The sequence below is a fragment of the Sceloporus occidentalis genome, unplaced genomic scaffold (assembly GCF_023333645.1).
Source record: "Sceloporus occidentalis isolate IW3139 unplaced genomic scaffold, rSceOcc1.0.p SCAF_1, whole genome shotgun sequence".
Lineage (NCBI taxonomy): Eukaryota > Metazoa > Chordata > Lepidosauria > Squamata > Phrynosomatidae > Sceloporus > Sceloporus occidentalis.
The window spans coordinates 133,907,029-133,925,536 of NW_028316981.1; the positions used below are offsets into that span (position 1 = coordinate 133,907,029).

Sequence of the window (18,508 nt, forward strand, 5' to 3'; positions counted from 1 at the left end):
CGTAGAAACGTGAAGGCAGGAATGCTCAAGAAGAGACTGCATGCAAATATTCATTGTTTATCCTTGAATTTCCTTGTTGTCATTGGGAGCACGTTTGTGTTAAGCTGTAGCTTTTTTGTGTTTGAAAAGGGTACTGAATCTTGTGAATGGCCTCCCAGGAATACTTGTTGTGGCATGGAAAATTTTAAAATCTGAACCAGCAAAGAGCGGTTACTCTTAAAGGACAAGCATGTTTCTACTCCGTGAAGCTGCAGCAAAGGGAGAAGAGAAAAATACAGGGACCACATTCCGTTAACCCTTCCCTAGTCTTTCCCTAATCCATCTGCTTTGGCTGCCATCCAGGCACAGCCGTTCTGTGAGTCCAGAGCAAGAGAGCGCATGAAAGCGGGGCCATTCCATCAGTTGCAGTGGAAGAGCAACAACATTTGGCTCTCCCTTCCCTTGAACTACTTTTCCCTTCCAGATGGCCATTCTAGGAACCTACTAGCTAAAAACCAGTGCCTATGTGAGCTAGTGTTCCCTCTTCCCACCCAATCCTTTTTTTCTCACCATGTCTTTTAAGAGATAAAAGCTGATATTAGATTAAGAACTGTTTTGTTGTGGATCTTTGTAAGTCAGTCTGGGAGACCTTTGTGATTGAACAGCAAGGGGAAATATTTTAAATAAATCATCTCACAATATTCCTTGAACCCATTTCTTAAACATATATTTTCTGAATTTTAAAAACAAAAGTAAAACTCCAGTTCAAGGTGAAGGATTATATGAGACAATCCCTCTGATACTCCACTGAACACATATGGAATTGACAGCCCAGTGCAGTGCATCCTTCTTGAGATGTAGCTGTCACAAATTTTAGATACACATAGGCTGGGGGTTCTGGGACTTGTTGTCCAGAAGGTAACTCTTCTGAGCTCTGGGATTGCTGCCTGGGTCTGGGAGATAGGAATCAGCTGAATTCCTTCCATGACAAGAAGGTTTGAGACCTTCAGTAGAACCTGGACCACTTGATGGCACTGTTTTGCAAAATTGGATTCATTTGCCACAGTTCCGAAATCTTCAGAGATTCATAGAGAAAAACAAGTTTAAGGTGACAGTGCTACACACATTTACATGGAAGTAAATTCACTGAATTAAATGGGGCTTACTTCTATATAGGAATGTGCTGCATGCTTCTTTCTGTCTGCAAATAATATAAAGTTTGCAAGCATCCAGAGCTGATTACTAAAATTAAGGGTGCAAAATTAGGAAAGGGGAATTGTATGGCCCTCCGGATACTGCTGGACTGTAATTCCCACCATCCTTCACCATTGGACTGATGGGAGATGCAGGCTAGGACTTATGGGAGATGCAGGCTAGGACTGATGGGAGATACAGTCCCAGCAACATCCAGAGGGCCACACATTCAAAGCCCTTAACACATAATAAATAAATAATAATAAAATAATAAAACTTTTATTTATATCTCACTTCTCTGTCATTGACAATCGAGGCATCTTACAAGTGAAAACTTACATACAATCCCAAATCCCCTATCCCACCCTCCCCTTAAAACATTAATTAAATCTTAACAATTTAAAATCCTACATTAAAACAACATCAAATAGATCAGAAACATCACTCTGGCTACTCAGACTTTTGATGTTCATCACAGATCATCCTGCAAGGAAATTCTGGGCCTTTAATTCCACTCAGTCAATGTGTGTGTATGGAGAGGGTATTTTCCTCCAAGGCAGGAAAAATCTTGTTTAGAAAAAGCTGAAGAAATGCTTCCTAGCTCTGCTCATTAATAACCTACAGACATTTTGCAGGTATCCTCTCTCATAATGAGGTCTTCAGGGTGGCAAGGGATAGAAACAGAAAAGATGGAAGTGGTTGGAAAACACTAGAGGACTACAAACTGAAGACACTCTTGCCTGGACTTCCCAGAAAATTCCATGAAAATTCCAGGGCAATGGTAAACATAATCTGTTTCATCTAGAATGACAACTTGGAGAAGACAGGAGAAATGACCAATGGGCAAAAAAATGAGGTAAACAAGGGAGGTACCAGACTGAGAAAGATGATGCAGCAGATAATGGACAATCTCCTCCAAGTGGGATGCACAGGAGTAATGGGGCTTTCCATCTGCAGCTGTATATTTCCAGACCTTGCATAAGGGGATATCCCATACCTCTTTTTGCAAGGGTCTCACCCCAATCCACAGGAACAAGCTACTTGGATCAATTCCATTTCCTCGGTCACTGTGGGATCATGAGAGAAGCCTTATGCTGGCGGCAGGGACTACTTCTTTCCTGTGGAGATCAGTGGCTGGGGAAACTGAGTAGTGTCTTCCAGCCTCTGGCTGATGTTGCACACTGTTGGGAGCAGATAGCCAAAGGGAACTGATTTTGTAAGTATGCCACTGGAGACTTGTGATCCGTTGGCATAATGTAGAATGTTGGCCCATGCATGTGTATTGTGGAGATGGTTGTTTCTTGTTCTCCGAACTCCAGAAAGAAACAACAAAAAGCCCTGACAACAAAACAGGAAGTGAGGAACAACATTATTTCCCTTTATTCTGTCAGTTATTATCTAACCAACTATGTGGTGGCATTATCACCCAGGTTGTTCCAAATAAGAAAAAGACTATTTGAGAGAAAAGAACAAATATTTGCATGCCCCTCTATGCAACATGTCATATTTTCAGCGGGAATAATTCACAGCCCTAAGTCAACATGCCGATTTCCAGCTATGGTCTCACTAAGAGCTGGTAAATAATTCACAGCTGCTATGAATGCTGACATGTAGTTCCCCATCCTTTACCTCAAGTTCCCTTAAATGAGCTAAACTGCTATGTCAATAGAGTGGCTTTTAATGTCCTTTTACCCAAATATCAGCTGATAGCAGTAACTCTCAGAAGAATGGAAATTATTATTGGATTGATTGATTTTGATTGAAATTTTATTTCTATACCGCCGTTCCCACAATCACAGCGGTTTACAAACAATACAAATACAATACAATACAGATTAAGAAGAGAACAAATTTAACAATGAAAAAAATACCCCAATAAAACCAGACATAACTATACATCATTAAAATCCATCATAAAATCAGTTAAAAAATACTAATCAATCTAAAAATACAGTACAATACACGATACACAGGGGAGAACCAATCAGGACATGTGAGGGAAGGCTTGGCAAAATAAATGGGTCTTCAGGTTCTTCTTGAACGACTCCAGGGAGGGGGCTAAGCGGAGCTCCTCAGGGAGAGCGTTCCAAGATTGCGGGGCCGCAACAGAAAATGCCCTTTGCGCCATTAGTAAAAATCTTGTCTTGGGAACGCTCAAAAGATTTTTCCCACCAGACCTGAGTGTGCGGGGCGGATTGTATGGGGAGAGGCAGTCCTCCAAGTACTCTGGGCCCAAGCCATTTAGGGCTTTATAGGTAGCAACCAACACCTTGCATTGGGCCCGGAAGCGGATTGGCAGCCAAAGCAGATCTTTCAATATCGGTGTTATGTGGCTGGCCCTGGAGCTGCCAGTGACCAGCCTAGCGGCCATATTTTGAACCAACTGCAGCTTTCGAGCTTGGTACAAGGGTTGCCCCATGTAGAGCGCATTACAGAAATCAAGTTGAGAGGTTACCAGTGCATGCACCACTGTTTCAAGGTCCCCCCGATCGAGGTAGGGACGCAGCTGGCGTATCAGCCGAAGCTGATAACAGGTGCTTCTGACTGTCGCATCCACCTGAGGAGTCAGGTGGAGCGACGAGTCAAGAAGCACCCCCAAACTGCGAACTGAGTCCTTCACGGGGAGCGTGACCCCGTTCAGGACAGGTGGACAAACCTCCTTCCCAGGACCGGGAGAACCTATCACAAGCAGTTTCGTTTTCTCTGGATTCAGGCTGAGTCTGTTTTCCCTCATCCAGCCCATTACCGACTCCAGACAGGCGTTGAGCGGAGAGATGCCATCCCTAGTCACTGCATCAGTCGGCGACACAGAGAAGACTATTTGGGTGTCATCAGCGTACTGATAACACCGCGCCCCGTGTCTCCGGATGATCTCTCCCAGCAGCTTCATGTAAATGTTAAATAGCATAGGGGACAAAATCGCTCCCTGAGGGACCCCAGATGTAAGGGCCCTCTTGTCAGAGCGACAGTCCCCCAGCTCCACCATCTGGAATCTACCCGAGAGGTAGGAACGGAACCACTGCAGAGCAGTGACCCCGATACCCAACTTCCCCAGGCGATCCAGAAGGATACCATGGTCGATGGTATCGAAGGCCGCAGAGATGTCCAAGAGCACTAACAGGGACACGCTACCCCTGTCCATGCCCAGACGGAGATCATCGACTAAGGCGACCATGGCAGTCTCAACCCCATAGCCCGCCCGGAAGCCAGTTTGAAATGGGTCCAGATAATCCGTATCCTCCAAGACCCTCTGTAGCTGGAAGGCAACCGCCCTCTCGATCACCTTCCCTAAAAATGGCAGCAGTGACACAGGCCGATAATTATTTCGAATTAGGGGGTCAAGGGAGGGCTTTTTTAATAAAGGTTTTACAATGGCCGCTTTTAAATTAGATGGAAAACGGCCCTCCCTGAATGATGAATTGACGATGCGACACAACATTTCTGTTGTCGCCATTCCCCCTTGAACTGCCAGCCATGAAGGACAGGGATTGAGAGAGCAGGTCGTCTTCCTAACGCTGCTGATGGTCCTGTCCACATGGATAGATAGACAGGACCTCTGCAGAGGAAAACTGTACCTCTGCAAATCATTAGGACACTCATTTGGTCCAGGCACACCCTATTAGTTAACATAATGGCTAGCAGTTAATGGTTTATTATACTGGCACAGCATTCTAATCCAGTTACCCTGAATAGAAATAAGCTAAACATATATTATTACAGTGAGATAGCTCTGTGGCTCATATTCTTATTTGGCTTGATATATTGTTGAGAATGAACTCTCAGGCCCGTTACAAATGGGCACTCTAGTACGCGATGAGCGTGTACTAGGGTTAGAAAGGCGTGTCACTTCTTGACGCCCCTAACCCTAGTACGGACCCAGGCTGTATAAAATGGCGTTGCTCTATACAGATCGGCGCCGCCATGTCTACGTCACGGCGCAATTGTGATGTCATCGCGCTGCGCAAGGGTACCTAGAGTGCCCTTTCCACGGAGCGAGAAGGAGCTCCGAAACGGAGCTCCTTCTGTGGTTTGCGTCGCTGGCGCAGCCTTTAGATGGCTGTGCCAGTGACGCAAGGAAGAAAGGGGCCGAGCGGCCCCTTTCTCCTCCTCCCCACTGCCGTTGGGCGTCCTTGGGGCATGAAGCCCCAAGGATACCCCTTTCCAGGCCGTGGGGAAGCGGCCTTTTGCCGCTTCTCCGCGGCCTGGAAAGCAGCGGATCGGGGGCTCAGAGGCTGCCGTTGTGGCAGCTGAGGCCCCGATACAGCGGGGAAAAGGCTGGTTACAGGCCACCCCAAACGGGCGGTCTGTAACCCTCCTCAGTCTAGGGACTTGTATGAGGAGTGATTATAATCAGTATGATCAGCTGCATGCTCAGTATGACTTTGCATACTAACGAGTGATCATACTGTGGCAGTAAACTCCCAGAGGTAATGATTTTAAGGTTGGATATTAACTGCAAACAAAGTAAGAATATAAAAGTCCCAGGCAATCTGAAGGATTGTATCTTCCCATATGATCCTTCCTAAGCTCTAAGATCCTCAGGAGAAGACATTCTTTCTGTACCATCTCCTGCACAAGCATGCTTGGTGAAAACATGGAAGAAGGCCCTTTCTTTTTTTTTTTTTTTAAATAAATTTTATTGAATTAAAATATCTTCATTTACAAATATATCATCATCTTAATATCATCAACAATAATCCCATTTTACAGAGAAAAAAGATAAAAATTACCAAAATAGGAAAAAAAGAAAGAGAAAAAAAACCTAAAAACAATTTGTTACTTCCTCCTTCACTGATCTTCTCCTTTTTCCCCAGTTCTTATTTACTGAACTCTTATATCAATATAGTCCTTTTACCGTTAATCAAAATTTATCTTCTTAACTGTTGCACCAACTTTAACATTAATGAGATTATCCAGCATTTCCACTTATCACCCCAAAGTTAAATATTATTCTATAAATATTCTATAAATATAACCTACTACCACTACCATATAAGCTTATATATTATTCAAAACAGCCCTTTCTATGACTTCTCCCAAACACTGGAACTCCTTTCCTAGGGAAGCTAGGATGGTGCTTTCTCAGTAGTCTTTTTGGTGAGAGATTAAGAATTTTATTTTCTACAAAACCTTTGGAAATTGATTTTTAACAAATTGTCCTACAGATACTTTTCAGGGCCCCAATTTGGTTTCCTCTCACTAAGAGCTCTCTTGAAGGAATCCAATATCTTTTTCTTCGATTAATATTTGGTGTCCCCAGCTGTGTTGCTGGATCTGCTCTTTACTTGAAGTCTGTCTTAAATCCCCTAAAATATCTGGCATGGATTTATTCTACGTAGGAAGTGGAGTTTTGTATCAATGATTATCTCTATGGAACTGGAAGTAAAGAGATAGCCTCCTTGTTGTCTATATTGTTTATCTGCCTTGCCACCTTGGCCAGTGTAACTGCCAACAAGTCACTAAAGGTTTAAAGTTTTTAATGACTCTTTGTTCTCCCCTTCTCCTTCCTGTCCTAAGCAAAGATAGAGGCAACCATGAGCCTCTGCCTCAGAGGATGATTTTCCTCTTACTTTCACTCATGGGAGTCAGTCTTAGGGACTCCTGTACTAAACTACAGATTTTTTTTACTGACTGCCTATTTTCCTCGATGCTAAATGTATTCTTTGTAACAATAAAGTAAGGGGCTGTGCAGACTGACCATTAAGGCAGGCCTGGGACATGTCATCCATATGACGCATACCCCGATTCCGCCCCCATTGAGGCATGATGCCTTATGCTGCACCACACAGTGTGCGGCATCACGGCACTCCTCTGGTGCTGCGTTTAGATGATGCAGTGCCAAAGGAGCACCGTAAAGCTGTGGCAAGGCACCTACAGCACCCTTTCCATTTTTTGCATCTCCTTTTTGTGCCATGGAAAGGCCAGATTGGGGCAGCAGCATGCAGTTGCCGTGACTCTGATCTGGCGAAGATGGAAGCGACTGCAAGCCACCTCTTAGGGGCGGTCTGCACAGCCCCTAAATCTTGTTTTTTAATCTTACCACTGTATCCTGTTTATTACCAGAAACTCAGATGTATACCTTTTTGAACACACACTGCTACTCTGTTAATATATAAACTACCAATTTTACTAAATTCCAACACTCTATCCACCTCTGGCTCCACTGTTGCCTTACATTTAATCCCATCTCCTTGGTGTTTAAGACAATGGTGTTTAAGATTTTTTTCATATCACCCTGGGGGAAGGCAGTGGCATGTAAAATTGCCTCAGAAGGCTTATCTTCTTCCTCTTATCTATGGACCTAGATGAAGCCAAAACAACTGTTAAACAAAGGTTAATGGATACTGATTAACACAAGCTACAAGGGGACTTTGGTTCCCTCAGCCATTAGGTTTATTATGCCCTCATGACAGTCATGGAATGCCTTACTTAGGTTGGTAACATGGTACTATCCCAAAATACAGAAAGGCTTTTTCTTTGGCAAGGTGTAATGTCCTTCTCTCTAACCTGTTGATAACCTACCATGGAATAATGAGACCAAACACAGAGATGTGGATTCAATTAGTGCCACTTTACTGACCTAGAATCTATTTACATTGTAATGATCTTTGAAGAAGCACGAGAAGGGAGCAACTGGATGTGGATTCAGCTGAGGCCAGATGTCACCTTTTAACTCGGGGGCAATCCAATAACTGGCTTGCTTCCTGTCAGGATGTGCAAGTCAGCACAGTAAGTTGTGACTGGATGCGGGTGTAGCAAATGGCAGGTGTAACCAGAACAAAGTAAGCCTGCAATTAGTAAATGAGAGCGCAATTGGCCAATTAGGCCAGGTGGCTAATATAGCCAATCTGCAGACTATAACTGCTTTGCAAGTCTGCTGGGTTTTTGAGAGCATATAGGGAATTGTATGTTTTCCATACTGTCTGGCTTTGCTCTCTGTGAGGTTACGTGGTGCAAGACTGGTAATGCTGAACTGACATGCTGCTATACTATGCTTTGCTTTAATTTTCTCTTTTTTGTACTAAGCCATTTGTACTATGTTTTGCTTCAGTTTTAAGACTCTGCTAAGTAAAGCTACTTTTTTGTTAACATACCTCCAAAACTCTGCTATTGTTATTTTTACCTCAACATACACCCCAACACTTCCTGGCCAGCCTTCTACTAGAAGGCAAAGTACTGGTCCCCCCAATGACTGGTCTTCTTTTGCTTTCTTAACTGCAATCTCCATTCTGATCAGTAACTGATTCAGTGTATGGAACAAATTACTTCAATTTCATAATCATCTACTTTAAGCTTATGTCATCCAAGATTATTATTTTTGTTTCATTTATGTTCAGCATTAAACTTGCCTTAGATAGGTTTGCCTTGAAGTTCTTTTGTTCTTAGGTACCAAAATGGCCTTTGATAATTTGAATTGGATTTTTTTACTTAAAATAATAAAGGAAATATGGTCATCATGATTAATAACAATTTTCACTGTTATATATAGTTCAAGATTCATCTGCATGAACATTATCACCAGCGAATGATAATTCATATAATAAATTTTATATTTACAGTATATAGCTCGCTCTCTCACTCTCATAGCAAAGTAGTCATATAGCTTCCAATAAATATTGCATATAGCTTTTAAGAACTCAAGAGCCATCCAACTCATTCAGGATGACTCTTCTCCCATTCACCTTAGTGCAAGGAAGGCTTCTGCATGCATGTTTGGTCCCTCTGGTAATGAGCTGCTATATATTATTAATTCTCCTAATCTTTTCCAACACCATATTAGGCCTCTTTCATAGTGCAGTTCACTTGCTGGCCTCTTCCTTAGGGATCTAGATTAATCCTAACATGTCACATAATTTCACCTTTCCCCATCTTGAAAACACTTACCCAGTATATTAGTTATTAATGCAGAGGCTATACCTATGAGGAAGTCATATTAGTCCTTTTGTAACTGGGAAAAGGGAAGACAAAGCACTGTCCTGGGCCCAGGCATCTACAGTGGATTTAAACATTCAGAAGATATATCTGGTACTACTATTCCAAACTGGTTCTTTCACTATGGAATACAGAAGAGAGAAGCACAAGACTAAATGAGCACAGGTACTCATTCATTTATAGATATGGGGACAGAGCAATGCAGCTCAGATATTGGGTTTATATTACGGTATATACTCCTGGTGAGTTAGTTGGAATCCAAAGGTGGTTGCCATACTAGACCTGAAGGATCCGGAACTGTCTCTTTCTATCCTCAGAAGATCCTATATTATATTCATTAAATAAATCTAAGCTGTTGGCTGCCTGGAAGCAATCCCACACCCATACAGCTGTGTTGCTTTCACCAACCAAGATAACAGTTATGATTATCCCACCACATAGGCCATTTCCAAGCTACTTATCCTTTAGAGGCAGGGAACTTCAGTGGGTACTGAAAGGAGCTGAATTAAGCTGAATCCAGACAAGACAAAGGCAGCGCCCGTATGAACAGGGCGCCGCCATCTTGTATGTATTCTATATGTACTAGGGTTGGGGGGTGCGGAAGCACCGCCCCTTCGTAACCCTAGTACGTATAGAATACGTACTAAATGGCGGTCTGTAACCCGCCAAAGATGCTTACTATCAAGGGTCCTAATCTGGGTTTGGAGGTGTGTCAACCAGCCCTGAATGGGGTTACATTCCCCCAGAAAGACTGTTTGCAGCTTGGGGGTGCTGCTAGATCTGTTGCTCAAAATGACAGTTCAGATAGATGCAATAGCCAGGAGTGCCTACTATCAGCTTTGGCTGATACACCAGCTGTGCCCCTACCTAGAGCTGGAGGACCTAAAGATGGTAATTCATGTATTGGTAATCTCAAGGCTGGACTTCTGCAATATGCTGTACATTGGGTTACCTCTGTACCAAGTTCAGATTACTGCTTTCTGCTTACTGTTTACTGGGACATAAAGCAGTGGTCATATTACACCAATATTAAAATCACTCTACTAGCTGTGCAGTGTCTGGGCAAGGGTCAAATTTTTGGTTATTATCTTTAAAGATTTGCATGGTTTAGTTCCAGGTTACCTACAGGATCACCTCTTCCCATATACGTAATTCACCCTATATACTCAGGTCCTCTGGCAGGTGTTTACTCCAGTCAGCCAGAGAACAGCTAGGTTGGCAACTGTCAGCCAGAGAACATTTTCTTCAGCCATCCTTAGACTTTGGAATGACCTGCTGGAAGATATCGGATAGCTGAATATGCTGTCCAAATTTAAAAGAGCACTAAAGACCAATCTCTTTCAGCAAACCTATCCAGATAATTTTTAAATTGTAAATTTTAAGTGATGAATTTTGAATGTGAATTATTTTGGTGTGTATACATCTTGTATGTCCTTTTGAACTGATGTGTGTTTTAACTTATGTTTTTTAACTAATTGTTGTTGTTCCCCAGCTAGATCCATGGGGAGAGGCAGTTAAGAAATAATGGAAATAAGAAATATTATTATTAATATTATTATTATTATTATTATTATTATTATTGTCTACCAAAAACAGAGACAAAAACCAAACCAGAAGCAGGCAGATTTGCACTTCTGGTTTTGAAAACCTGGTGACCTTTTTAATTTCCACCAGTGTAAACAGAGGTTGTGATTGACATCGTAGCCTCCAATTGTCCAGGTTAGGCAGGGACAGTCCTGATGAACTCTCTGTCGTCCCACTTTTTGAATTGCTTGTAAAATGCCCCACTCTCTTTCTCCTCCTTCAGCTTTCCCCTTTGTCCTCAGTTTATTTTGGTTACTGAAAACTGAATTCCAAGTTGAAAGCACTCAGTTAACTCAGCTGGAGCGAAAAGAGAGGAAGGGGCAAAATCTTGCACTTCCCAGTAGATCCAGGCAAAAGCAAAGTACTGCAGCCTATCCCAGTTTGCATATTCTTCCTCATTAATAATGTTTGCCATCTTGAGGACACACTGGTGTTATGTGTCCACACATGTCATAGTTTTCAACCGAGAAATGTTAGAGGATATACCATATAAAGGAGGAGCTGCTCCCACAGGAAGCTTCCAGGAGTGGCAATTCACTTTCTTTCTTTTGCCAGAAAAGGAGCAATGCCAAAAAATTTGAGACAGCAAACCCCAGCCTTGGTGGTCACTTTGGATCCACTTGGCCAGCACCTGTCTTACACATTGTAGCACTTACACAGATTTAAGGTTATGTCAGCATTAAGAGAGTTAATGAGTTACTATTCTCAGAGAGCCTGCATAATTCAAAGCTAGAATTGCACTGCTAAGTCCAAATTCTCCAGCTCAATTGTTTTAATAGATCATGGTGTTTGACATGCATTCATGGATGGCAATTCATTATTTTCCTTGGTTTCAATTTAATGTGGTCATCCTTCAACATAAGCATCTAGTTTAAAAATGCAAATTTTTACAGTGTTGTCATATTTCCAAAAAAGAGAGAGAGAAGAGAGAGTGAGACATCTTTTCATACAGTATCACTCTGGGCTTGTCTTCTGATTACCATGATCAAGCCTATCCTAATGGCTTTGTCTTAAACAAATACTTTGGCACAATTTTGAATTTGGCAGGAGAAGCTAAAGCTGCAATTTCTTAGATTACTTCCTGACACAGAGATGATGCTGGAATGTTCTGAAGTTGGGAATTCCCCTTAAGAGAATGAGTAGGAGCTCCTCCAAATATAACGGCATGGGCCCACCACTTTGAAATCTAAAGAGCAAATCTGATCCAGCATGGTGTAGTGGTTGGAAGACTGTAGAGACCAGGGTTCAAATCACCACTCAGCCATGGAAACCCACTAGGTGAGCTTGGATAAGTTACACTCTCTCAGCCTCAGAAGAAGGCAAAGGCAAACCCCTCTGAATAAACCTTCCCAAGGAAACCCTATGATAGGGTTGCCATAAGTGATAAATAACTTGAAGAGGCACACAACGACAACAAAGAGGCAAAATCTAAAGAAGCAGCTGTGAGCACACCTGTAAGAGCTGGAAAACCAGAGTCTACAATTTCTGAGATGTAAATGGTTTTATTTTTTAAATGTTTGCATTTAATATGGTTGTATTCTCATTTTGTCATTTTATCTTGTAAAGTATCCTAGAAAGGATGTGGACTTTAAATAGATTTTTAAAAATTATAAAGTAAAAATAAAAACTATATCAGCTATCCATCACTCTGTGTGCAGTGAGTGTATGAGTGAAAAGCACAAAACAAAAGAGAAATTACATTTATGGAATAGAGAGTCAAGGAGAGATAACAGAAAGAATGAGCTCAGTTTGATGAAGGGGTCTATAAACCAACACCTAGATTAGAAGGAGCACCTCTTTCTGGACAGCATTGGGCTTGCTATGGGAGTATCCAGCTATGTCAACCTGAATATTTGCAATATGCTCAACCTGCATGTCTGTAAATAAGCTCAAAGGAAATGCAACTAGGTTAGCATCACCCCAATTTACTTTTTTGGACTACAACTCCCAGAATCCCCCCAGACAGCACAGCCACAGGCCATCCAGATTGGAGGATCTGGAGAAAAAATAACTTTCCAAAAATTAACTGGATGAGTGGACTATGCAAGAATTGTTTTTCTACTATCTTTTCAGCTAATACTTGTGCCAAACTCCCATCCCTCCTACAGCTGATGCCTAGCCTGATGTCCCAGCTACCTAAGACAGAAAAATTCAGGTCACTGCACACAACAGAGTCATGCAGGAATCTGAGGCTGTCACAATTGCCCTGCAGGATGAATAGAAATGTTGCCATCCTGTTTCATTATTATGTGTCATCTCTCTCTCCTCCCAAGAAAAGAATCTAGAACTATGACATTTTATGTATAACAAGCCCAAGTCAAGAAGCACCTCTCATAAGCAGTAAGCAGCTTGCAGTTCTTACAAGAACCCTTGGTTGAACTTTTGTGTATTATTTATAATTTTATTTTTAGCCCCAGTGCACATGGCTCAGTCAGTGTTGCAACTGTTCTACCTGATACAAGGAGCACTGAAGATGACAGGGTAAGAGGTATGATTCTCCGTTGTTCAGATCATATTTCCAGGGCATTTGACAAAAAGACTAATACAATATAAATTAAAAATGAAAGCACAAATAAACTCAAAAGCCATAAAATCATATATTGTTCAACAAAGATATCTTATATTTAAGGGCAACAAGATTTTTTTTATCTACCCAAATATTAGGAGAGATGCTGATCAGCAGTACCTTATCCATAATTAAATATGAACCTTTTTTTCCAATAGATTTATTGGCAACACCTAATAACTTAGTGCTTTTATAGGTTACCCTTCAGTATAAACCCCCTATTATTCACAATCAATAATACAATAAAACTCGGACAGAGTACAAAACAGTGAAGGCAGAAGCTATAAAATCACCAATAACAGTGCAATTGAGCAAAGCCATAAAACAAAACACTAGAAAAAAATTGACAACATGCTGGAATACCTGGACTTTTTTTAAAAAGAGTCTCTGCTTGCTGTTGAAAGGACTCCAGAATTTTGAGACAAATACAATTCTTTGGGGACAGCATCCTGTATATGAAATGTTTAATTGAGGCATCTTTGATGAGCAATAAAAGGGTTGGCTCACCTGGTAGATGAAGGACTCTCATGATCAGTTGTAACTAAAAGAGTCCTTTCAGAAACTCACAGAACATGGATGCATTACTTTTTAAGGTTATGCATTCTATAATTCCCCAGGAAGCATGCCCATGGGAGATTCTGGGAATTGTAGTGCAAAGAAGAATCATTTGTGCACTTTGGGAACACAGAGAAGAATTTCATTCTCAGCTACTGTTGGTTAAGTTAGGCTGTTGGGTAAGTTGGATGAGTTAGCCATGGGATACATTAGATATTACAACTAAATCCATGGTGCTTCTTATTCTATGGGTATTAGAAATATTTCTCTATTCTTTCTCCTTTGAATATAATTGTGGAACACTTTACATCATAATTCAAAACCTGCAAAATCACTTTCAAACAGAGCTGTAGTCCAGAAAAGTAATTTTTCCAAGCTTTGAAAAATAGCCATGATCATGAATGGCTATGAACTGGGATAATCATGAATTGAGAAATGGAAAATGGTACATGATTAAATACATATATAAACTTAGAAAAAGGTTATAGTAAACGTACAAAGAAAAGGTGTAAAAGAAGAAATATTGATTTATTAGATTCAGCAGTCAAAAAGAGTCCAAGAAGTTCAGAGCTTGTTTGTTTTCCATGGGTTTTTATTTGTTCTTGTTGACTTTTTAACATACAGTTTGTTGTTGTATACATCTTATCTACCATTTTTTAAAAATTAGATTATGTTAAGTATATTGCATTGTATATGTTTTTCAGGTATGTTGATGCAGATGATTTTATTCAAGATAAAAGAAACACATAACAATGAATCTGATTCTCCACACAAAGCCATCTGCTGCATTGATGCTATTCAAACTTATCTTAAGTTTTGCTTGAAGCAGAAAGAGGAAGAGATTTCCTACATCAGAATTGCTGAAAATTAGGAAATAGCAGTTCAATGAGATGCATGCAAGAGGAAAAAAATGTGTCGGAACCTAAGAGCAGCATTTCCATTTGGCCACATCCCCAAGAGTATGACATTTGTCATCATTCCAAGGTTTCTATGGCACTGGATACAAAACTGCTGTGCTTTCAGGTCATAGGAAGGGAAGCACAGGTGCTACTTGGGCAGTTTCAATGAAAGCAAGAGCAATCGTTGTGCCATCATTGTAAATATTCCTTTTCTAGTTGTAGTTCAGCCTTATCACTATGATGAGGCACTATAATTTTCAACTCATTTGCAACATGTGCATGAGAATGCTGATACACACACACACACACACACACACACACACACACACACACACACGTCTAATATGACCTCTAGACTTAAGGACTTGAAAGTGTCAAGTATAGCCCATCCATTGACATTAAAAATCCATCCACTGATTGTTCCACTTCTCATTCAGATCACTGCTAATCTAAATGAGCTAGTTATGGCAGCGCAGATAGCATTCATCGCTAGAGTACAAAACTAGAAACTGATGCCATGTTAATGAGTACTTCTTGTTCCACTTCCTATTTTCACAAACACATTACCATCACTGGGGGAACCATGCTCTGGAAGTGTGTAAAGTATGACTTGATGATCTGAAAAACCACTCAAGCCTCTTTGAGATAACTAGGGGAAATCCTTCTCCCAAGTTCAGACCAGAATCATGAGAAGACAAGGCTTTCTTGGTAGCCACTCCCATGCTATGGAACCAGGACAGCACCCTCACAGTCATCTTTGAAATAATACAACATACAGTTGTCTTATGACCATGGGCAGAAACATTAATTGTAAGCTGGGTTGCTGTGTCAGTTTTAACTGGTGGGTGCCGTTCTCGTTTTTGCATGTGTTCCCAATTGTAGCTAATGCAACTTATTTGACAATAACCTCCCTCTCTCCCAAGACTGAGCTCAAAGGATTTCACAGCAAAGTTTAAAAAGTGACAGATTAAAAACAGAGAAAATGCTACAATGCTAAAACAGAACTAAACAGACAACAGCATTTAAAAACTGTTGAATTAAAAAAAAATTCAAAAGCACATTAAGAAAGCACCCATCAATTTAAATCACCTTTCTTAACAGCTGGTCAATTCAATAGGTACATGAATGATGGGATATTATCTAATACCTAAATGAATGTGACATATGAAATGGGGTATTTCATTCAGCTATTTTGTAAGATTTGCAAAAGTGTTAACAATTGACCCACAGTAGAGTCCCCATAACTTTGCAAAGAATCTCCATGAGTTTCCATTGAGTTCCTTTTCTTTCTCCTCAGCTCAGTGCTACACTGAGAGGAATCATAGGCGCATTCCAGATGGGCCCTATGGGGCGCCATTGTTACGCGCGAGGGGTGGTGCTTCCTGATGCTCCTTGCCCCTCGCGCGTAATGACTGTCAAAATGGCAGCGCCGCATACAGATGGGCACCGCCATTTTGACGTCACAGAAGCACAGTGTCCAGACATTGCACACAGGAAGTGGTGCAGCGAGTGCGTGCCTTGCGACTTGTGGCGCCTCTTCTGGGGCGCAGGAAGAAGCACCATTTTGGCGCTTCTTTGTTGCTACACCCGGGAACCACGCGGTTTGGCTGCTGCGGTTCCCGTAAGCAGCAACCAGCAGTGGCGCGAGACTACCCGTTTTGGGAGGTCTGTAACGCGCCTCACTCAGTAGTCAGTTAAGCTGGGACAGCAGCAACACATCACAATTCATACTCTGTACCAGCTGTCAAAGAAATATTCAGCAACTGAAATTAAACAAATTGTTGATTATCAAATATGATGTGATTCAGAGAGAAATGGCTAGGTAAATAGGACTTTAAAAGCTTTTTCCATCTTGAAAATTCTCATCTCACTATTTGAAATCTCAGCCATATTCCTCCATAGAGTTGGGGCACGGGGGCACAAGCATTGCAGAGTCTGGAAATGTTTGTACTACTACTCACAGAATCACCCAAATGTCATAGCCACTGCACATGCTGGCTATGAGATTCTGGGAACTGTTGTCCAAATAAATAACTTTACCAAGAACTGACCATTAACAGCAGAATAAGATACAAAATGCCAAGAAAACATTCTTTGGAAGGAAGCCACAGGAAACCTATTGGAAAGCCATTCACCAGATTTAGTGAAAAAGATTTATGATGTCTAAGAGTACTGTAATATGTCCTTTGCCTGTAGGGAATGAAACACACTGTAGTCTCATTTACTACACTTAAGTCTATGGCACATAATTTGGTTGCATTCATTATTTTGGCTCTTGCAGATCTCCTTTCTTCTTCTACAGGCCCCGCTAAGGAAGTTAGACGGCTTAGCCTGTCTTGTTGCATTTGCCTTTGGTCTACAAACTCCATGCTTTTTGCCAAGTAGGAAATATTGGGTTCTTAAAAGCAGCCTGAAAGTGAGATCCAAAATGGCCTCGATGGTAGCAAGCTCATTTGTTAAAGAAGATGTATAAAGGAGGAGAAGGGGAGCTCTTGTTTTATAGCAAAAGCTACTTATCAGGAAAGAATCAGAATCCACCCCACACATCCTATTGATCCCACATGATCACCCTGCTCCTTTTCCCCTTCCAGATAAGTTCACTTCTACTTTCAGAACACAACTGAGGAGAAAAGCAGTTGAGGTGAAGAGAAATTGCAGGATGGGTGAAGCAAGCTACTAATGTGGCAGGGAAAAGGTTAAACAATCCAGGTCTTTGGGAATTTGCAGTATTCTGTCTTTGCAAAGGCACTGTCAATCACCATCGAGAACATTTTAAAAGAACATTATGAATCATCATCATCACCTGTGATTAGTGTTTTGTCCCTACATCTTTACTTATTGTCAATAGCCTTGGAGGTCTATTTTCATGAGGAAAAGTAAAATATAAAATATTTTAGATAATATTGAAAGACAAAGCAATGATAGTTTGTATCAGTATGAAAAGGATCATTAGCACCTTTGAGACTAATTGAGAGAAACCAGTTTGGAGTATAAGCTTTCATAGGGGCCATTCAGACTACATTTTAACCGGGTTCAGGATTCGAAATTTGCATGTGAAGTTCATATTGGGCCCAATTCGGTCACAATTCATGTCGAGGCTTGCACAAGGAAATGCCCCTTACCCCGGGGTATCCAGAATCGGGCTAAAATCCGTCTTTTCCCAAAAGACCCAGGTTCCGCAAAATATGAACTTGCCCTCGATCATGTTCGGGGCAAATTCAGGGAGGGATTAGGGTTGGAGGGCAAGCAGAGGTCAGAGCATTCCCTCCCCTCATCCAAGGGGAGGGGGGGAGGAGGAGGAGGAAAGAGCAGAAGTACTGGAGGCTGAGAGGAGGCAAAAGGGGGGGAAATCAGGGTGACTTTTGGGCTGCAAAGGGCTGTAAGAGGGAGGGGGAGTGGAGAAAGTGATGGAGATGGAGGAGGAGGAGGAGGAGGAGAGAGGAGCCCTGGGAAGAAGGGAGCCATGGAGGGCATTCTCTAACGGAGCAGGAGGTGGAGGATGAAGGAGCCAGGGCAGCTTGGGAGGGGAGGGTCGTAAGGAAAGAGGAGGAGGAGGATTGCCCAGGAAATAGGGCTGTGGGGCTAAGCCGGAGGATGTAGGGAAATCCAGCTGCAGCAGAAGGAGCCTCTTTTATTTCTGACAATTTATGTGCATGATTTTTTGGGTGACATGTCTGTGTGCTTGCTTGTGCTACTGTGCTACTTTCATTTCCTCTTGCTCCTGGATTATTATTATTATTATTATTATTATTATTATTATTATTTGTGTTATATGCGGACGCTACAGTCAGAATGTCTG

At 41.6% G+C, this 18,508-nt stretch overlaps 1 protein-coding gene across 2 annotated transcripts in view; it reads right to left on the bottom strand.

Moving 5' to 3' along the window:
* RAB37 (RAB37, member RAS oncogene family) overlaps window positions 1-18,508 on the bottom strand; it is a 118,417-nt gene that overhangs the window by 91,445 nt on the left and 8,464 nt on the right. The gene's annotated exons all lie outside the window — the stretch shown is intronic.